Source organism: Triticum urartu, chromosome 2 (assembly GCF_003073215.2).
Source record: "Triticum urartu cultivar G1812 chromosome 2, Tu2.1, whole genome shotgun sequence".
Taxonomy (NCBI): Eukaryota; Viridiplantae; Streptophyta; class Magnoliopsida; order Poales; family Poaceae; genus Triticum; species Triticum urartu.
In genome coordinates this window covers 233,129,506-233,152,934 of record NC_053023.1, presented here as the reverse complement: position 1 = coordinate 233,152,934, position 23,429 = coordinate 233,129,506, and the positions used below count along the sequence as shown (strand labels likewise).

Sequence of the window (23,429 nt, the reverse complement as noted above, 5' to 3'; positions counted from 1 at the left end):
CAGGCCGGTGCACCTCGGCGATGAGAACGGACAGCTCCCTCATGGTCCATCTAATGTTAGAGAAGGCGGTCGATATAATAGATTCTTGACCCGACAGACGCGTAGCACACCCCAAATCTCCACAACCTAGGCAGTGGTGAGTGGTGGAATAATTTCCGTAGTTTGGAGAAGTACTTAATTAGTGCGCTTGTTTTTCTTTAAAAAATGTTTTTTTACCGATGCATCAATTTCAACATATGCATGCATGACCACTAAATGACCAAAAACTGAGAGGAGGGGAGGGGCTAGTAAAATTAGGACTTGCAAATTGGGTAACAAAAAAATTAAGATAGACCCTTTAAACCGGAAGGGAGGGAGTATGAAGTTCAAACTAGAAAAATTGTTACGAATGAACTATACGATTGTAAGAATTTATAGAAATCACATCCGACAAGTATGAAGTTAAAGCTTGGAAAATTGTTAGGAATGAATTATACGATTGTAAGAATTTATAGAAATCACATCAGACGATTTTTTTTGAAAAGGAGGATGTACCCTCGGCCTCTACATATGGGCAATTCATGCAGTCATTTTATTAATTATTCATAAAGACCTTACAAAATAATACATCAGTAAGCCCTAAGTCACAATCTTGGCAACACCTGTCGCTACTCCTATCCCCTTGATGAAGGGGTGCTCAATGTCCAAGTCTAATACCAAACAAACATGGTACCAAAGCCTAACATGTAAAGCCGGATGCCCTATCCAAGCCAAAATGACGGGACTGGGTGAAACAATGGTCCGGCGCACTCTCAGTGGGCACCATACGTGCACGCTGCAAAGGCCATGACCTCCATATTCAATCGATCCATCCGGAGAGTAGATACTAACGCATCGACCTTGCCAGACCTCTGTGCCATCGACGCCACCACGACGCCAGACAGCGTCGTCCTACTGCGCGAGTCCATTGCCACACATCGGATGCCGAGCCTCCACTGCATAGGATGTCGTCCACTTTGTCCCTCGAGTCTGTGTACACCTCCAAGAATGACGCCCTCAAGGGGGAAATGACACAAGAGTGCCGCCGTCATCTGATTTACTGATCTAGGGTTTCCTCTGGAGGTGTTGGGTGGAGCTAGGAGCTTCACCTCTATAATACCGTCATGAAGGAAACGATGCCAAGGCCCCGCCATCATCGGCTACGGCTATCGACCGAAGACCGGGCTTTCACCCAATTTGTCCCAAGAAATCCACCCGACAACCTGTGCACCATCCCGACTGCCTTCAAAGCCCTAGATCTAGCCGTCTAGATCCGGCGACCATCCACAATAGCACTGCCACCGTAGGAGCCCTGGCGCACTGGCCACTGCCTGAGTGTGCCACCACTGGATCCTGGGAGGAGGGCTCCCACCCACCTCGCCAAACTGCGAGAGCCACCGAGATGGATCCTGCGCGCTCGTCACCATCTCTGATCCGTAGCAAAAACCACCAGATCGCCGGCGCAGATCTGCCTTGGACAAGGACATCACCACGCCATGCCTCAGTGGAGGGCCCGAGCTTCACCTGCCGCCACCTTCCAGGGCCGCCGCTCTGGGATCCAGGCCGCGTCGCTGTTGGCACCGGCCATGTTCCGCTGCAGCCGACCCGACGAGCCGCCGGCTACCACGACCATGGCCGTCGTGACCACGCGAACACGCCGAGTGGCCAGCACCACCCGATCTTCCACGACGCTTTGCAGCTCCGCCTCCGCCAAACACGACAATGCCACCTTGCACCACCATGATGCAAAATAGGGGAGAAACGCACCGGCGCCATGGGGTGACCCGCCTCACCCGATCTCATGCGGGAGGGAAGATGTCCTTTGCCACCACCGTCAGCCGCCCGGGGCTTCGCTCGGCGGCTTTCTTCGGCAGCGACGGAGGGGAGGATGGGGCTGGAGGCGCCCGGCGGCGCGGCTTAGGGTTTCCACCCGAGCCAGCGGGAGGCGACGCGGAGGGGGGGGGGGGGATAGAAATCCCTGGTTTGGGGCCTTTATCTAATAAAACCATGTAATAATAAATCTAGGAGTGTCAAGGATGTAGAATGATCCCAGCAGATTGGGAAGGTCGTAGACATATTTTACGCAAATACATAATCGTGCACGCGCTAGTTGGTTGAAACGAGTGGTCGCCGTCACATGCATGCATGTGTAGATAAATTTATCCGCTAGTGCTTGTCCGTGGCACTAAATGCATTCACACCAGTCAATTTGATTTAAAGAAAACAAATGTACATGTATTTATTGCAGGTTTCCAAATTTTTTAAAAGCAATATCTTTCAAATCGTTTGTCCGAATCCAAATCTGTTTTCATTGTTGAAATCCTTACGACGATATCTTTCAAACTAGATCCCGCATAGGTATATTTTGACGAGTTTTTTCCGATGCCAACTGTGATGCTATATGGTGCAACTCTATTACTGTATGGTGGAACTTTAGAACTGCATGGTGTAACTTTTTTTTTCAAAACTAATTTTTATAGCTGGATGATCCAATTTCCTATAAGCGGGCAACCTAAGAACCATGAAAGCAACTTTTTATGATGTGCAAGTAGTCTACTGCCGCGGCCAACTAGCTAGTAGTTAATGGGCACCCCTCTAATCGTTGATGTCTAATTTTTTATGCACACCATGTACTATCCACGCTACCCGCAATACGTGCAATGTAGTCTATTATTTCAGCCAACTGCCTAGTAGTCGATGTGCAACTCCTTCCCCTTTCTACTGCGTGGATGTGTAGTTTCAGTTGGCGGGGGCAACATATGGAGTTGCACATAATCTGCTAGGCAGTTGGCTGAGACAACAGACGAAGTTGCGCATCTCATCGACAACGATCGTAGTATGATGAAAATTGCACATCCATCGGGGGACTGAAAAAATGCATCACAGATGGGGTGCTAAAGTTGCACATCAACCTAGTAGGGCTGGTTCAAACGGGGCGCTAGCAGGAAAAACTACACATCAACGAGGGGTACAGAGGAAAGTTGCACATCCATGTTAGGTAGTTAGACGAGGCAGTATCCGAAATTGCACATCCACTTCTAGATAGTTAGCCAAGACAACAAATAGTGAAATACGCATATCCACGGACAGGAAGAAGTTGCACACCAACTACTAGGCAGTTGGCCTGAGCAACAGATGAAGTTGCACATCTGAGTGTTAGGGGGTAGGTTGGGTGGAGGTGCCACTAGTGAAAATTGGCGTCCACAGGTAGGGGAAAAGTTGCACGTTGATTGTCATGTACTTGCTCATTAATTGCTAAGCAGTTGCACCAAACGAGGACTAAATTGCACAAATATTTTTTCTCAAAAAACACCTTTAAAGGATCTAGTTTTGAAGAGCATGTCGTGCGGATTTCCACGATAAAAGCGGATGTTAATTTCTGTTCAGTTCAAAAGTTGTGACTTTAAAAAATATAACCACATTTAATGCGTTCACAATTACTCCCTCTGTCCTAAAATTCTTGTCTTATATTTGCCTAAATATGGATGTATCAAGTCATGTTTTAGTATTAGATACATTCGTATCTAGACGAATCTAAGATTAGAATTTTGGACGGAGGGAGTATTTTGCATTAGTGAAAACTGCATGCCCTCGAGTTAGGGGAAGTTGCACTCAACAGTAAAATAGTTGCACATTGACTACTATGCAGTGGAACCAAACGAAGACTAAATTGAACAATTTCTTTTTGTCGAAACATACCCATGCGAGATCTAGTTTCAAAGAGCACGTCACGAGGGTTGCAACGGTGAAAACGGATCTTAATTTTGACATGTGGTTTAAAAGTTATGAGTTTTTAAAAACTCTGAAACCCAAATTAAATGAGCCACATCTAGTTTTTTTCTATATGCACTGTATTCATTAAGGATTTGACCACTTTTCTTCTATGGACGAGGGGGCCAGGAAATTTCCAATTTAATCGGCCGCTCATCAATCCTTCCTGGGCGCACATGCGCCCACCAGACGCATCCCATATTTTAAGATATAAAATAGATTCCTAAATATTTTCGGACGCACATGCACGATTTTGTTGAACCGAGCGGCCGCGTTTGAACCGCTCGTTGCAACCGCATCGTGCGGCCCATGACCACCAGGTGTTTTCTGGTCGGGGCGAGACGTGGTTCGCTTGTGCGCTATCCGACAAAGCAGGTGTGACTATGTCGCACCAAGACTGAAGCCGCGTGGTTCGCTTGCCAAGTCCAGATCGTCACACGCGCGCGGATTCGTCGGGAAGACAAGGAACCAACGAACAAAGATTCGCCTCATGTAGAAATTGTCTACCAGCAAAGGCGTGGCGACCGAAACCTGTGCCGAAAGGAGCTCCTCGAAGATGAAGGATTTCCTCTTCATCTCCTGCTCCAGGATGTCAATGCACAGGTAAGCCTTGCTTCTCTCCTTGCATTTCTCCAGCTTCTTGTTGCAGTCCTTCTCCGTTGTCAGTCTCCTGCAGATGGTAAGTGCGTCGCGCCCATCGTACGTCCTCTCCACCACGTGGATTATCACGAGTGCTTTTTTGCCTGAGTAAATTATCGAATAGTTGTAGTTGCACATGTAGTGCTCTTTAGTTGTATATATGATTTAGAAAATTGCACAACACGGTGATATTAAGTTGGCTAGATGATGTTTTTGCTTAAATTGATCTATTTTTGCCGGTCATATTTTTAGTTGGCATCCGTTATAGTAGTAATCGCACACATAGTAGTTCTCAGTTGGATAGGATCATTAGAATGTTGCACAAGACGACAGTACACCGGCTGGGGAATGGAGTTATTTTTGTGGGCACCTGCTCGTGTCGCTTAGTTCATTTGTGGAGATTTTAGCCACAAATAGTTAGTTGTACAACACGAACAGTTAGTTGGCATATCTAGTAAATGTAGTTGCACACATAATAGTTCTCAGTTGGATATGACCATCCAGTAGTTGTATAACACGTGATACTAAGTGGCTAGATGATGGCACTGCAGTTGCACACTCGTCTGCATAGTCTGGTTTGCATAGTTGCACGTGAATTGTCATGGCTTGTAATTTAGTCTAGTTGCACACACATTAATATTTAGTTGGCTTGTAATGTAGTGTAGTTGCACACACATTGATATTTAGTTGGTAGGACGACTAGTTGCACACACATATGCTCAGTTGGCTTGTAATTTAGTCTAGTTGCACACACATTGATGTTTAGTTGGCAGGACACTAGTTGCACACACATATGCGCAATTGACGCGACAATGTAATCTAGATGCACACACATTGATATTTACTTGCCAGGACTAGTTAAACACATATATGCTCAGTTGGCGCGGCAATATAGTCTAGGTTCACATACATTGATGTTTAGTTGGCAGGACTATTGACACACACATATGCTCAGTTGGCGCGGCAATGTAGTCTGCCTGCACACACATTGATGTTTAGTTGACAGGACTATTGGACACACACGTATGCTCAGTCGGCGCGGAAATATAGTCTACTTGCACACACATTGATGTTTAGTTGGCAGGACTACTGGCACACACATATGCTCAGTTGGCGCGGCAATGTAGTCTAGTTGCACACACATTAATGTTTAGTTGGCAGGACTATTGGCACACACACATATGCTCAGTTGGCATGGCAATATGCATTTTCTGCACTGCTCAGTTGGCATGGCAGTTGACTACCAGGCAGTTGCCCAGGGCACCGAGGCAATAGACGAAATTGCACATTTCACTGTTGGAGAGTAGTACGGGGTGGTGCCACTAGTGAAAATTGCATAGTCTGGGCAACAAACGTAGTTGCACATCTCACTGAAAGCAACCAGTTCGGGGGTGGAGGTACCATAAAGGAAAACTGCACGTCTACGATGTACGAGAAAAGTTACACATCTCTGTCAGGTAGTTGCACATCGAAGGCTAGTCAGTTGCACAAAGCAGAGACAAAATTATATAAAATTTTTTTTGTCAAAACATATCCATGCAGGATCTAGTTTCGAAGAGCACATCGCGACGATTTCAGCTGTGAAAACGATCTTAATTCCGACATGCAAATTAAAAGTTATGCTTTTTTAGTTTTTGAAACCACGAATTAAATGCATCAAAAAATAAAACACATGCTTCGAAGAGATGGTTGTGCAGATATTGAAGGACCAGATGAAAAGCTTTTTTAATTAGGATGATTAATTAGAAAAGGACATAAAATTTCCAGTTTAGGCCGGCCGCTCGCCTAGCCTAAGCAAGCAGCGGGCCGCTCGCTAGACTTGGCCAAATAGATTGAGCTCATGCATGGCACACAGGCAGTTTTTGAGAAACTAATTAGAAGTACATAACGGAACTTGAAGTAGGTATATCCCTTTCGCTCTCAGCTGCTTCATCAAAACAAACTTTACCATTTTGACACAATGCTTCCAACCACGAGAGCGGCGATGTTGCACACGGGCTCGCCTGCTCACGCTAAGTGTGTCAATCGAACACTGGCGAGTGTAAACGGGCATTGAATGAGATCGGAGGGCCAAGACATATGTACGTACAGTCGAACAGTCGTATACGATGAGCTCGCCGCTTAAAATAACGATCCGTCACGGCAGGATGTTACCTGTTCCAATTGTACATAGCGGGGTGCATCTTGCATGGCCCATGCGTTATGTACTGTACGGATACATGCCTAATCTGTGTCCTGTGGTAAGATTGCATGCGTATTCTTGGCCGCATGCACGCATCAAATTGGGTCAAGTGGGGCTCCACTACGTAGGCAGGGCTCATACGTACGTTCCCGGATACCTGCAAGTCGGCCGGCAAATACGTGTACGTAAACCTGAATATCCGATCGATAGTTGCCGTGTTGCAAGCCGACTGAAGAGATAAACATCGATACTGTTTTGCCATCTGTATCTCTTCCATCACCCGAGCCTTGGTCCTTTGCCTATAAATACAGGGGACACACACATCAGAGAGCACCGGTGGAGCTTCAGCAAGGCTCAAAGAGCCATGGCCCCCCTGGGCTGGAGCAAAATAAAGTTTTACTAGTGGCTGGGGCGCCACCTGGTGGCGCCTCTTGAGGCAAGATTGTACGTGCTAATCAAGCTGCCATATTTGTTAACATGATTGTATGACAGTAGGCTTAGTTTAGTGAGAAGACAAACAACCCAAATGATATGGCAACAGAAATGCGTTACGGGCAATGCACATACACAAATGCATCTTCCTGCTGGGGAAAATAAGACAGCATTACAGAAATGCATAACGGACAGTGCACATGTATATAAGAGAGCTTTCTCTACAGCCACCAGCAATGCCACTGTCGCAAAGAACACCAAACTCCGCCTGTGATGCGAGATTGTGTTAAGTACATGAGCTGAACCTTTGTCTATAACAGAATAATTGTCCACTTCAAAAAGTACAAATTGTCACTCTGAATCCCAGCAATAATCTGTACATGCTACTTTTTTCACAATGAATAGCTTACTAACCGATTAGCTGCCCATCATTCATAATAATGCGTACATCTCTCGAGGGAGTTCTTCGCCATTTCTCTTCTACTTTCGGAAGTGTCTGGGCAGACAGTACACAGAAATATCTGTCAATAATCTGCAATCTAGAACCAAATCAAACATCAGAAGGAAGCCGCCGTTCATGGTGCCAAAGTCTCGGCTCGATTAACCAACAATGTTTGAAGCAAAGACCTAATATTGGGCATGTTGAAACTTTCAATGGAGGGAGTAATAAAGTTCCCGCCTAACCCGACTAATGTATCGGCAGTGCAAGAGTTGATACTACAACTGTAACTGAATATGCATGACAAAAGGTAAACATGCCATGATTCAAGGGCACAGAAATCAAATTAAGAGTTGATAATGGTTGTATGGAGTACTTGATTATAATCATTTCTGGAACAATACCCTGGGAAGAGAACAAGTATGTGCAAGTACAGCTAGAACAAAAATCGATGGAGGATATCTAACCTTTGTATTTATATGCCCTGTAGAAGTCTGAATTGGATTGTCAATTACTCTTGCTTGATTCATAGACAAGTCCCAAAGCTTGAACGAGTTGTCAGTGGAACCAGATACTATGGTCGATGCATCTACATACTCGACATAGCTTTTAGTCTTTGTGTGGCCAATAACGAGCTCGTATGCCGAAATTCATTATTATGCATTAAAAAGTGTAAAAGACGAGGGAGATTGACAGTAAAACGTATACATACACAGCAGTACCAACGTGAAGAGGAGAGACATTAGGAAGGTGCGTGACAGCATGAGGTAGATTCCCAAGCGTAAGTATTTTCTCATGTAAACTCTAATCAGTACTACAACTAAGACATCGAGTCAAACATTTTAGCATTGAGTCATCTGAATATAAAAATAATTTTCCAAAACATTTGAAGATTCAAACATTTTAGGCCACACTAACGCATTGAGCACTGTACATATACCAAGATAAAAGGGGGCACTCTACTCTAGACAAACATTTCTAATCCTTTGAAATGCTTGCATGTTCTAGTGCACCTCTGAAATGACACCAAAGGAATAGGAAACAGAAGAACAATGATTACCAAATAATCTCAAAGCTCGCATGTGATGAATGGGTGCCTCAATCCGCCGAATAGGCAGCGACGGAGTCAATGCCTGCAAGCTAGTGAGGAGCACCAGCAAACCACTGTGAGAAAAAGAAGGGAAAAACAAGCAGTGGAAGGAAACAAGTACATAATGTTCACCCTACCTAAGCAATACACCTAAGTTTACTAATCAAGACATTCACTTACCACAAGCCAGAACAAAAGGATGCCAGGTAAGAAATCGTACAACATCCAATTTACTATTACCAATTTCCTTCTTCTTTCTTGTGATGAAATTCACCCAATTCAAGAGATTGCGAACTAATCTCAACAATCCCATGACTCAAGTTACCAATCCATTTATACTTTTTTGTGAGAGGCGTGTTTTAAATAGTTGGCATCCATCTTTTTGAATTCAATATTACCATCTAACCTTCCGTGGTCAGACATGATATACAAGCTGAAAGTGAAATAGTTTTCCACTTGGATCGTCTAGTAGTCTTGATCAGATTTTACCTACAAGAGGAGTCATCAGTAAGATAGGAGTTGCCAACAATCATTAATACATACTCCCTCCTTAAAGAAATATAAGCCCTCCGTAAAGAAATATAAGAGAGAGTAATCACTGACTACGTACCTAGAAATTTGACTTCTGATATGTCTTTAAGGCACACATATATCTTCAACCGAAGCAAAACCACATACATATACAGATGTATCTTAGTAAGAACCATCCATCTCCAACTAGATCATCAACTGTATCCTGAGATAAATCATCAACTCTGGTCAGAACAAAAGGTCCCAATGTATAGCCTATCTAAATTGATATAAGATCAAACGAAATAAATCTGTGCAAAAATCAAACACTAATCATACTCCACTCAGAGATAATCACATAGCCGAACAAGCGCTCCTTCCAAGTAGCTTAATGGGTTTGATAGCCGAGTATCAGAATATGAGATTCATTGGCAGAGTATGAACCACAAAAAATATTTAGAACTGACAAAAGAAAGGGGATAATATTGCATAATTTTCACCTTTTAAGAGTGCCACCTCATTACAAACATGAACTTTACATGAATTAAAAAGGATTGGTTTCTTTGCTTTAGTTTATCCCCTGTAGAAATATAATGATACATCTACTAATAAATCTAATGGTTCCAATAATTGTTTTTTTCTGGTTGACAACATGGAAAGTTGTGTCTGAACTCTGAAGTCTGAACTACAACTATAAGGAAATTGATTAAAAGGTGAACAATCATCTACAAAAACATGCATCTATACAGTGCAGCAACTGAATGTGTTGTTGCATCTGCTCCAACCTCTTGCTCTCATGCTGAAGTTATCTGTATGTATATACAATAAAATCTATGAAATAGAGACAACAGAACCTTAATTCCTATAGTATGTAGACATTTGAAGCAAGCAAGTAGCTAACAAATAACTGAATATGAAGCTCCACAGGTCATCTGTTGATCCTGACCACTCGTGGCTTTCTGTTACCTATGGGCTTCTACAATAAGTAATTTTCTTCTAGTATACTACTACCTTACTTGGCTTAGCAAGTTATATTGGAGGAATCAAGAAGGTACATACATGAGATGAATTTTGAAGAAGGATGACCTCACCTGGCTGAAGGCGCACTGCAAGACGAGGGTTTCCTTGCCCCTGGTGGCCTCGGCGATCTCCGGCAGCTGCTCCGTGAAGCCGTCGCGAGCGTAGTGGTGCGACCCGGCGATCTACGCATCACAGATCCTCTCCTTTTCCCCACAGAAACCCCAAAGCACCCACTCCAGACTGAAGGATTGGATTCATAGAACACACACTGATTAGCAACGAACACACACATGGAATTGCAGCGGCAGAGGAGGGAGAAAGATAAGATACGTGCACGCCAGGAGATGAGGAGGAGAGAAGTGGAGGGGCCGGCGCTAGGAGATTTCGAAAGAGAACACCACTGGTTCTCCAGATCGCGCCCGGCCGCCGCGCCGACTTCGCTCTGATTTGCATCGTGACGGCCGCCGTGTCCGCTCCCGTGACGCGCCGATCTGCCGCCGGCCACTCTGCTCCTCTGCGGGCGTTGTTGCGGCGAAGGATGGGGATGGGAGGACCGAAGGAGGTGGTGGCGGCAACCCTAGCTGGAGCTGGAAGGAGAAAAGGAAAGAGGACGCTGGGTGCGGGCTGCGACGGCGAGGGCGCTGGCGTTCTGTTTCTTTCCTCCTTCGATACAGTAAAATCACGACGGTAAAAATTACCTAGGTGGATAGCGCGAGCGTACACCCATGATGCACACCTTATTGTTTTGGATGTGAAGTTCAGCCGAAATAAATCATTGATTTCTCATTCGATAGCATTGTTTGTATTACACGGCCTGCCCTGGAGCCAAGTTGAAGTTGAGATGCGCCCACGGCGGTAGCGGTAACGAGATGGACTCATTAGTAGAAAACAGGGTTTTCGTTCGGGTCAGATAAGCCCATTAGTCCCGGTTCAGTCACGAATCAGGACTAATGTGAGCATTGGTTCCGGTTCGTGCGGCTAAAGGCATTAGTCCCGATTCAAATGAGCCCTTTAGTCCCGATTTGAGACACGAACCGGGACTAAAGGGTGCGATGCCCTTTAGTCCCGGTTCGTATCTCAAACCGGGACTAAAGATTAGACCTTTAGTCCCGGTTTGAGACACGAACCGGGACTAAAGGTCCCATTTTCAAACTCTACCCCCCTCCCTCCTGTGAATCGCCTTTTCAGTTTTGTAAAAAGCAAAAGAAAATGATAAAAACTTCAAAAAATAAAATTTTGACAGTCTATGGCCTGTTTGTAAATTTTTAGAATCCTCAAATTCTAAAAGGAAAAAAAAAGTTATGCTCAAATTTCAGTTTTTTTTTGAAATTTTGGTTAAATCAGGTCAAACTTTGGTCAAACTACTTATTCAAGAAGTATTAGTTTTACTAAATAATTATTATAGTTTTTTTTTGAATTTTGGTTAAACTGTGGTCAAACTACTTATTTAAGAAATATTAGTGTTACTACATAATTATTCAAGAATATTAGTGTTACTAATAATTATTTTAATTTTTTGAATTTTGGTCAAATCTGGCCAAACTGTGGTCAAACTACTTATTTAAGAAATATTAGTGTCACTAAATAATTATTATTTTTAGAATAATAGTTTCAAACTCAAACAGTGAAACGTGTGACTTCATGCTCGAGCTAAACTCCTGAGGGTTAATAGGATTGACATCTTACTATTGTCAGGACAACAACAAGTGCAGACTTGAAAACGAGGGGGAATATAATCGGGAAGTTAAGCGTGCTCAGGCTGGAATAGTGAGAGGATGGGTGACCGGCCAGGAAGTTAGATGATTTGGAATGATGAGGGGTGATTAGAGATTAGAGGTTAAATAGAGAAGTGATGAGGGGTGATTAGATATTAAATTGGAAAATAATTCAGAAATTTGAAAATAAAAAAGTAAAAGCAATTCAAAAAAATTAAAAATAATACGGAAAAAATACTTTTACCAACCGGGACTAAAAGTGAAGCTCGAGACAGCGGCCACATGAACGGTCTTTAGTCCCGATTCGTGTAAGAACCAGGATGACGGTCTTTAGTCCCGATTTATATAAGAATCAGGACTAAAGGAGAAGGATTTAGTAACGACCCTTTAGTCCCGGTTCCAAAACTAGAACTAAAGGCCCTCTAGAATCAGGACAAATAACCCTTTTTCTACTAATGACTGAGGTGGCTGAGGAGTGGACGTGCCCACGGCGACGACGCACTTGCCCGCGGCCTGGTGCTGTCCGGTGGAGGCAGCACGTGCGCCGAGGAGAACGCACGGCAGCGAGCAGAACACATCGGCAGCTGCATCTACAATCCGGTATAGATCGCAAGTTAAGCACCATGCCCACTCGAAGGTGGCGTGCACTAGTGCACATCCTGCGCGGGACGCCTGACGATCGTGTTATCGATGGCACCACGTGGACGAATGACGATCGTGTTATCGATGGCACCACGTGAAACTTCGTCCAGGTCAACATAATTTTTATACATTCATCTATCTCTTGTGTACCCAGCCAGGATATCATGAGTATCCGGGAGCAGCACCTCCAAGACACGGAGGAGGGAGACGGGAACGTATCTGATGCACTGAGGCAATTGGTGCTACCGGTGCACCGGACTTTGTTGCACACTAAAAAATATTTAAAAAAAATCTAAAAAAGCAGTGCATCGACGGAACATCTATGTAAGTTGTTACAAAAATTTGAATCAAAATTTGAAATATTGCTTAAGATACAAAAATGACAAATTTACATGATTGTGTTGATTGGCCAAAACTGAAGCCCAACTTGTGTTATGTACTATTCGGTGTCCAATTTGTCATTTTTGTACCTGGAGCATTGTTTCGAATTTTGATTTAAATTTTTATGACGACTTACATTGAAGTTGTGTCAATGCACTAAATTTTTTATGATTTTTTTAAATATTTTTGAATGTGTAACGGGGGGTTGGTGCACCGGTAGCACCAATTGCCCCGGTGCACCAGATACATTCCCGAGGGAGACGAGCCCATGCAGCTGCGTTGAGGAGATCGTATCGACGGTGACAACTCACATAAGAGAAGATGGCAACACAGAGGGCGCCAGCCGAGAAGGAGATGCACCCACGGCGGCAACGCCGAGGAGACCCGGAAGGAGTGCCCACGGCGGCAGTAGCACGTTTGGCATCGCGGTGACACCGGCGCCCTCGCACACACCACTCCTGTGTGTCGGGCCGGACAAGCCCGCGACGGATACGTCGGGCGAAGAATATGCCATGCAATTGCATCGTATCATTATCTAAGCGAGCCACGATGTAGAGCGCGGCCGGTGGAGACACGCCGGCAGTATCTCCTTCCATGTACGTTTCCATGACAACGGCCGCGAGGCCGTTACCAAGTAGCTCGGCGCGAACTCCACCTCAGCAGCGATATCGAAGGGACGACCGGCGTGTGGCCCGACAACATCTAGACCACCACCACGATATCAGAGCTGCCAACGGGCGGCCCGGCGCCATTGACTCTTCCTTGAACCCCTGCACGTACACAACGGTGATAGACGCACGCCGGAGAATGACCCGACGATGCTTTCTTATATCTGCACCAATACTTGCATCCTGAAGTAGCCGGCGGTGCCTTCTCCTATCTACATCGACGCCATAGACGATGTTGGAGGCCAGCTGGCGGTACCATCTTCCATCTGCACAAACACACTACATCGACCACCATCCAAGAGCGGTGACACCAAGAGCGCCCCAGACAGAGCATCCACACACGTGTCCCAAGGTGGCCACGAATGGAGCGCCAACGACCAGGGTGTAAGTTGAGGTCGTCTACATCGGCGCTACTGGACACCTACATCTACATGATGATGTAGGGTAGGAACCCTATAGGCCGATCTTTCACGAAAGGAGCGGATCCCGCGATGAACACGAGGAACACGAGGAGGGAAACGAGGGGGAAAGCACAAGGGGAACACAAGAGAACACTCAAACTAACAAGTATGATCACACATGCGCTAGATCCATGAACACAAAGGAAGATACAAGATCCAAAGTCAACAACGGACGATACAAGAGGTTACCGGTCTTCTCCGTGAGGAGGTCTTGATGTTCTTCTCCGAGAGGAGGTCTTGAATCCAACGTGGATCTTCTCCGTAGAGGGGCCGCGGTCTCTCTCGTGGAGTAGATCCGATGTGGATGAGCAATGCTCTATCTCTAATATGAGCTAAACCAATGCTGGCCCTAACTAGGCGGAGGTGGAGGAGTATATATAGTCTAGGGCCACGAAGGGGTAAGTGGGGGATACATGGGCCTCGGCCCGATACTCTGCGCACAGACAGGCGTTGGTCGTCCGACGGGTACCGGACATCTGGTGGCTCGCGAGGGTCCGGTCGTCCGGTACTTATCGGACGTCCGGCGTTTTGGCTCGGGATAGCCCTTGTCGGATTTCCGGACGTTGTCTGTCGTCCGGTGGCTGATGGTCGTCGGACGTCCGGCCTTGGTCGGTCGTCCGGCCGCTGTAGCTTTCGTCGGCTGGTCCATCTAGCTGGTGGAGACTCTAGGCGTCGGACGTCCGGTGACTGTCGGACGTCCGGGAGCTGATGCTTCCTGGCAGCTCTTCCTCTTGTTCCGTGTGCTTGGTGTCGTCGCCGTCTTGTCCATGGTCTTCCTCTTTGTTCCTGGTCATGCATAACACATATATTTGAGGTAGTAGCCATGTCTCATATGTGGAAAGTGATGGTTCGAAGAGGAGCGAGTTCACCTTTGTGTCCAATGGTGTATAGTCAAGGTCTCATCTTATGTATCCTTGGGTCTTGGAGAGTAGTCGGAGTGTACATGGGGATGAACCTGGGATGCTCCGCATCATCTCCCCCCCCTTGGGAAAGATCCGACCTCGGATCGTGATCCTCATAACCATGGAAACGGTTGTCATGGACGGACTTGTAGTTGGACGGAGTTGAAGGCATGGCGCAATCCAAGTACTCCAAGGTGTCTCCGGTATGTGGTACATGCAAAATGAGCAAACACAAAGTACACTTGGAAATACAATGGTTAGCGCACACAAAGTGTCCATCAAGTAAACATGTGTCCGTGCGACAATATTGATCCTGACAAGGTGCATGAAGCTTATCCAAAAGATATGGAAATGTATGCACAACATTCATGGGAGCGAAAGCAAGAATATGATCAATGCAACCATGGTGCAAAATGATGTCATAGAGAGACGGTTTATCAATAGCATGAATATGGCAATGGATGCTCAATGTGATGTGATCATGCAATTGATGGTGGGCAATAAGATCATGATGTATGAATATGCCATCAAGGTATATCACAACAAATTTGCTAAGGAAATGCACAAGCTCATATATCATGGATGACATAGAAAGACAAGATGCAACAGGGCAGTCATAATATGAGTCAATCCATGCATAAGATGCAAATTTGTCATGTTTATGATATGTGCATTGAGCATGACATGTGAGACCACAAGCAACAAATATGGAGGTGTTGGTGTACCAATGCTCGATGTCGTGGCATGAGTGGAGGTTCGAAGGTGCATCCAAGAAGTCCGAGCGCTCCTCAATGCGAAGGTCCATATAGCCAATCTTCAATGTCGGTCCTCCATCCAATAGGTGCAACATGTAGACAAGAAGAGGGAAACAACAATGAAAGAATGACCCATCCAATGTGCGTATTTGAGGATGGCTCAAAGGGAAAGAGTTCACCTTTAGGAGTTTGTCGCAAATGTTGGTGTTGCACATCATGTATGCCTTTGCATGACCAAGTTGTCGCATAACGACACCGCCTTGTGAATCCTCCAAAATGAAAGAACATGACAAACACTCGAAAAAACAAATGAGGTTAGCAGAAGTGCAAAACCTATCATTCGTGTGGTAAAATACCCAACAAGTGTATGCATCATGCTCATCATAAGAAAGGACAACGGAGCATTTCATAGTATGGAGGCATATGATGCGAGAACAACCAAATACAATAGGCTCAATCAAACAAACATGCAACACGAGTAATATGTCCGAGTCTCCAAGAGATGCAACAATTGGAGGTAAGCAACAATGAACAAGATATATCATGTGAGAGGCATGAACATATATGTCATCAACCCAAGAAAGCGAGTAAGAATTGAACATGGGTGATGTAATAAAGCAAGCAATCATGGTGATCAAGTCAAGCAAGCTAGTTGTGCGAAGATGCAACATACTAGAAGGAATCATGGCAAGCATGTCATGGGTGCAAATAGTGTGCATGAATAATTCACATGACATAGCACAAGCATGAAAGGAGGATATGAGCAAAATAGCATCAATAGCATGAGGCACAGGATAAACATGGCAATAGCAACAAGGATCTCCATCGAGCATGCAAATACACATAGGAGTAGCATAATGGTGAATCATGGGTAGATGCAAGCAAGGGTCACAATTGCATGGCAAAGGGATAGAAGTAAGCATAGCATGCAAAGTTAACACGGTAAAATGAGCATGAAGCGACAAGCGGTATATAGCCCATAGCCGTGTGAGAGCCAAGTGAGAGAGATGCGCGTAGTTGTTGCACGAAGAGGGCGGTGGGAGGGATAGATCACGGGATCCCAAGTCATCTTTGCTCTCAAGAGCTCGTTTCATCAACTCTTGGGATTGAGAGATTGACGAGTATACGTGAGTACCTACACAAAAGAAAGACAAAGGGAAAATTGTGTGTGCGTGGTAGATGTACACATCATCCATCATGATGCGCACGTGCTTGTGTTGGTTAGCACAAAATATCCAATGCTCAAATAAATGAGATGCGTGATATAGAAACATGTCATCCATCATGATAGGTTTCTTGTTATGTATAGCATAATGGAGATTTGCTACCTCTTGAACACTTGCGTTGGTTTTCCCTTGAAGAGGAAAGGGTGGTGCAACAAAGTAGCGTAAGTATTTCCCTCAATTTTTGAGAACCAAGGTATCAATCCAGTAGGAGGCTACGCGCGAGTCCCTCGCACCTACACAAAACAAATAAATCCTCGCAACCAACGCGATAAGGGGTTGTCAATCCCTACATGGTCACTTACGAGAGTGAGATCTGATAGATATGCTAAGATAATATTGTTGGTATTTTTATGATAAAGATGCAAAGTAAAATAAAAGCAATGAAAACAACTAAGTATTGGTAGATTAAATATGATGAAGATGGACCCGGGGGCCATAGGTTCCACTAGTGGCTTCTCTCAAGAGCATAAGTATTTTACGGTGGGTGAACAAATTACTGTTGAGCAATTGACAGAATTGAGCATAGTTATGAGAATATCTAGGTATGATTATGTATATAGGCATCACGTCCGAGACAAGTAGACCGACTCCTGTCTGCATCTACTACTATTACTCCACACATCGACTGCTATCCAGCATGCATCTAGAGTATTAAGTTCAAGAGAACAGAGTAACACTTTAAGCAAGATGACATGATGTAGAGGGATAAACTCATGCAATATGATGAAAACCCCATCTTGTTATCCTCAATGGCAACAATACAATACGTGCCTTGCTGCCCCTACTGTCACTGGGAAAGGACACCACAAGATTGAACCCAGAGCTAAGCACTTCTCTCATTGCAAGAAAGATCAATCTAGTAGGCCAAACCAAACTGATAATTCAAAGAGACTTGCAAAGATAACCAATCATAGATAAAAGAATTCAGAGAAGATTCAAATATTGTTCATAGATAATCTTGATCATAAACCCACAATTCATCGGTCTCAACAAACACACCGCAAAAGAAGATTACATCGAATAGATCTCCACAAGAGAGGGGGAGAACTTTGTATTGAGACCCAAAAAGAGAGAAGAAGCCATCTAGCTAATAACTATGGACCCGTAGGTCTAAAGTAAACTACTCACACTTCATCGGAGAGGCTATGGTGTTGATGTAGAAGCCCTCCGTGATCGATGCCCCCTCCGGCGGAGCTCCGGAACAGGCCCCAAGATGAGATCTTGTGGATATAGAAAGTTACGGCGGTGGAATTAGGGTTTTGGCTCCGTATCTAATCGTTTGGGGGTACGTAGGTATATATAGGAGGAAGAAGTACGTCGGTGGAGCAACAGGGGGGCCATGAGGGTGGAGAGCGCGCCTGGGGGGTAGGCGCACCCCATACCCCGTGGCCTCCCTGTTGGTTGCTTGACGTAGGGTCCAAGTCTCCTGGATCTTGTTCGTTCCAAAAATCACGTTCCCGAAGGTTTCATTCCGTTTGGACTCCATTTGATATTCCTTTTCTTCGAAACCCTAAAATAGGCAAAAAAACAGCAATTCTGGGCTGGGCCTCCGGTTAATAGGTTAGTCCCAAAAATAATATAAAAATGGATAATAAAGCTCAATAATGTCCAAAACAGTAGATAATATAGCATGGAGCAATCAAAAATTATAGATACGTTGGAGACATATTAAGATTCAACTTGTGTAATGCATCACAAGAAATATGTAGAGCATTGTTATTCATGGAATGCATACGGTGCAAGCAATCATGGCAAACATGCAAAGTTTGGAATGCAACAAAATCTCCTAATATGCATGAGGAAACTATGGGGGTCTCCTCATGAGAATTAATGGGAACATCACATGGAGAATATTGACAACATCCAAAACAAAGCATATTTGGTTCTATGTGATCATGGCATGGCATAGTAGATGAATTGTGCAAATCATGTAAAGGAAGCATGGCAATATCATCACATGAAAAACAAAAGACAATGACCATCATCTCGTCAGCTATGCCATAAGTGAAATGGAATTTATTTTAATGGGGCATGCATAGCTACTATGTTGAGATTGAAATGATGCAATATGGTATATCTCACTCATAGCATATGACAAGGTTAATGGATTGTCAAACATGATGTGACCAATAGAGTTTTCACATGATATCCTATGTAGCATAACATCACAACTAGGCAACTCGACATGCTCGTCATCATATGCATCATAAATAGGTAAGTCATGACATGAAGAAGTGGAACTAGCATGAAGCATGGGAATAGGTGTGTCAACATCATGCAAGCAATCATTCATAAAATAGTCCATTAGTGGGACAAGAGAAGCACCATCACCTATGTTACCTTTGGAGCATCGCTCATGTGTTGTAGGTGAGGTGTCAAAGACCGAGTCGTGGTCATCTTCATCTTGATGGAACCATGTGGGGGGTGCATCATCGTCCACCATGGCCATCGTTGTCTCCATTGGAGGCATGGACTCGTCGAGCATAGGCGTGTCGTCATGTAGGAGACCTAGCACCAAAGAAGAAAACACATTCGGAGTAGAGGTTAAGTCGTTAGAAATCATAGTGGCCTTACATGCCGTGTTAACTACCTCACTCACTCCCTCTCGGATGCTCTCACTCATATGGTTGGTGGAGTCACTCAAATGGCTATCAACCTCACATAGGATGTGTGGCATGCTCTCATGTGTGGGGGTAGTGGTGGTCACACTCATCCTCTCATAGGAAATGCACTCAATGTCACAAATGGTGGAGTCACTCATATCACTCATGGTGGGTGTGATACGTCCATTTTGCATCATGCTTTTATATCGATATTTATTGCATTATGGGCTGTTATTTCACATTATGTCACAATACTTATGGCTATTCTCTCTTATTTAACAAGGTTTACATAAGGAGGGAGAATGCCGGCAGCTGGAATTCTGGGCTGGAAAAGGAGCAAATATTAGAGACCTATTCTGCACAACTCCAAAAGTCCTAAAACTCCATGGAACACCTTATAATAAATAATGAAAAATCCTCGCCAAAGATGAAGACCAGGGGGCCCACACCCTTCTCACGAGGGTGGGGGACGCCCCCCCTAGGGCGCGCCCCTGCCTCCTGGGCCCCCTGGTGGCTCTCCGATGACCATCTTCTCCTATATGAAGTCTTTCGTCGAGAAAAAAGAGGAGGCAACCTTTCGGGACGAAACTCCGCCGCCACGAGGCGGAACCTTGGCGGATCCAATCTAGAGCTCCGGCAGAGCTGTTTTGCCGGGGAAACTTCCCTCTCAGAGGGGAAAATCATCTCCATCGTCATCACCAGCGCTCCTCTCATCGGGAGAGGGAAATCTCCATCAACATCTTCATCATCACCATCTCATCTCAAAACCCTAGTTCATCTCTTGTATCCGATTCTTGTCTTCAAGTCCGGGATTGGTGCTAGTAGGTTGCTAGTAGTGTTAATTACTCCTTGTAGTTGATGCTAGTTGGTTTAATTGGTGGAAGATCATATGTTCAGATCCTTTATGCATATTAATACCCCTCTAATTATGAACATGTTTATGCTTTGTGAGTAGTTACGTTTGTTCCCGAGGACAAGCGAGAAGTCTTGTTATTAGTAGTCATGTGAATTTGGTATTCGTTCGATATTTTGATGAGATGTATGTTGTCTAGCCTCCAGTGGTGTTATGTGAACGTCGACTACATAACACTTCACCATTATTTGGGCCTAGAGGAAGGCATTGGGAAGTGATAAGCAGATGATGGGTTGCTAGAGTGACAGAAGCTTAAACCCTAGTTTATGTGTTGCTTCGTAAGGGGCTGATTTGGATCCATATGTTTCATGCTATGGTTAGGTTTACCTTAATAATTTTGTTGTAGTTGCGGATGCTTGCAATAGAGGTTAATCATAAGTGGGATCCTTGTTCAAGTAAGAACAGCACCCAAGCACCGGTCCACCCACATGTCAAATTATCAAAGTACCGAACACGAATCATATGAATGTGATGAAAACTAGCTTGACGATATTCCCATGTGTCCTCGGGAGCGCTTTTCCTTATATAAGAGTTTGTCCAGGCTTGTCCTTTGCTACAAAAAGGATTGGGCCACCTTGCTGCACTTTATTTACTTTTGTTACTTGTTGCTCGTTACAAATTATCTCATCACAAAACTATTTGTTACCACTTATTTCAGTACTTGTAGAGAATACCTTGCTGAAAACCGTTTATCATTTCCTTCTGCTCCTCGTTGGGTTCGACACTCTTACTTATCGAAAGGACTACGATAGATCCCCTATACTTGTGGGTCATCAAGACTCTTTTCTGGCGCCATTGTCGGGGAGTGAAGCGCCTTTGGTAGGTGGAATTTGGTAAGGAAAAATTTATATAGTGTGCTGAAATTTACTGTCACTTGTTACTATGGAAAGTAATCCTCTGAGGGGCTTGTTCGGGGTATCTTCACCCCGAGCAGTAGAGCAAAGAGTTGCTCCTCAACCTACTGAACCCATTGAAAATGAAATTCCTTATGAGTATCCTTCGAGTATAATAGAAAAACTGCTAGCTAATCCTTTTACAGGAGATGGAACAAAGCATCCTGATGAACACCTAATATATGTGGATGAAGTTTGTGGATTATTTAAGCTTGCAGGTATTTCCGATGATGTTGCTAAGAATAAGGTCTTCCCTTTATATTTAAAAGGAGACGCATTGACATGGTATAGGCTATGTGATGATATGGGATCATGGGACTATAGAAGATTGAAATTGGAATTTCATCAAAAGTATTACCCTATGCATCTTGTTCATCGTGATCGCAATTATATATATAATTTTTGGCCTCGCGAAGGAGAAAGCATCGCTCAAGCTTGGGGGAGGCTTAAATCAATGTTATATTCATGCCCCAATCATGAGCTTCCAAGACAAACAATTCTTCAAAAAATTTATGCTCGGCTTTCTGATAACAATCACACCATGCTTGATACTTCTTGTGCTGGCTCTTTTATGATGGAGACTATTGAATTTAAATGGGATTTATTGTATAGAATTAAATGCAACTCTGAAGATTGGGACCTCGACAATGGTAAGGAGTCAGGTATGACACCTAAGTTTGATTGTGTTAAATCTTTTATGGATACTGATATTTTCCGTAAGTTTAGCACTAAATATGGACTTGATTCTGAGATAGTAGCTTCTTTCTATGAATCTTTTGCTACTTATGTTGATCTCCCTAAGGAGAAGTGGTTTAAATATCATCCTCCCATAGAAGTTAAAGTAGCTGCACCTATTAAAGTTGAAGAAAAGACTGTCATTTATAATGATCCTATTGTTCCTACTTCTTATGTTGAGAAACCACCTTTCCCTGTTAGGATAAAGGATCATGCTAAAGCTTCAACCGTGGTTCGTAAAAGCAATATTAAAACATATACACCTCCTGAGCAAGTTAAAGTTGAACCTAATATTGCTATTGTAAAAGATCTCTTGTCTGGTAATATTGATGGGCATGTTATTCAGTTCTATGGTGAAACTGCTAGAATTGCTAAACCTTGTGCTAAAGATAAACATAGACCTATGGTAGGCATGCATGTTATTTCTGTTAAAATAGGAGATCATTGTTATCATGGCTTATGTGATATGGGTGCTAGTGCTAGTGTTATACCTTATGACTTGTATAAAGAAATCAAGCATGAAATTGCACTTGCTGAGTTAGAAGATATTGATGTCACAATTAAACTTGCTAATAGAGATACTATTTCAGCAATGGGAATTGTTAGAGATGTTGAAGTCTTGTGCGGGAAAACTAAATATCTTGCTGATTTTCTTGTTCTTAGTTCTCCACAAGATAGCTTTTGTCCCATTATATTTGGTAGACCCTTCTTGAATACAGTTAATGCTAGGATAGACTGCAAAAAGAATGTTGTTACTATTGGCTTGGATGATATGACTCATGAGTTTAATTTCTCTAAATTTAGTAAACAACACCGTGAAGAAGAATTGCCTAGTAAGGATGAAATTATTGGTCTTGCTTCTATTGCCATACCTCCTAATGATCCTTTAGAAAAATATTTGCTAGACCATGAGAATGATATGTTTATGAATGAAAGAAGAGAAATAGATGAAGTATTCTTTAAACAAGAATCTATGCTAAAACACAATTTTCCTGTTGAAATCCTAGGGTATCCTCCTCCACCTAAGGGTGATCCCGTGTTTGAGCTTAAACCATTGCCTGATAATCTTAAATATGCTTATCATGATGAAAAGAAGATATATCCTGTTATTATTAGTGCTAACCTTTCAGAGCATGAAGAAGAAAGATTATTGAAAACTCTGAAGAAGCACCGTGCTGCTATTGGATATACTCTTGATGATCTTAAGGGCATTAGTCCCACTCTATGTCAACATAAAATAAATTTGGAAGCAGATGCCAAACCAGTTCGTGATCCTCAACGACGTCTGAATCCTAAAATGAAAGAAGTGGTAAGAAAAGAAATACTAAAGCTTCTAGAGGCAGGTATAATTTATCCCGTTGCTGATAGTCAGTGGGTAATTCATGTTCATTGTGTCCCTAAGAAGGGAGGTATTACTGTTGTTCCTAATGATAA

The 23,429-nt window shown here is 43.8% G+C and overlaps 1 long non-coding RNA gene across 1 annotated transcript; it reads right to left on the bottom strand.

The window, feature by feature from the left end:
• Positions 1-7,247: 7,247 nt before the first annotated feature.
• LOC125536912 lies at positions 7,248-10,747 on the bottom strand. The gene is made up of 7 exons (XR_007295317.1): positions 10,432-10,747; positions 10,173-10,341; positions 9,182-9,307; positions 8,542-9,060; positions 7,949-8,070; positions 7,457-7,581; positions 7,248-7,310 (listed from the first exon to the last, which is right to left on the bottom strand). It is a non-coding gene; the product is annotated as an uncharacterized LOC125536912 (long non-coding RNA).
• Between the last annotated feature and the right edge of the window lie 12,682 nt (positions 10,748-23,429).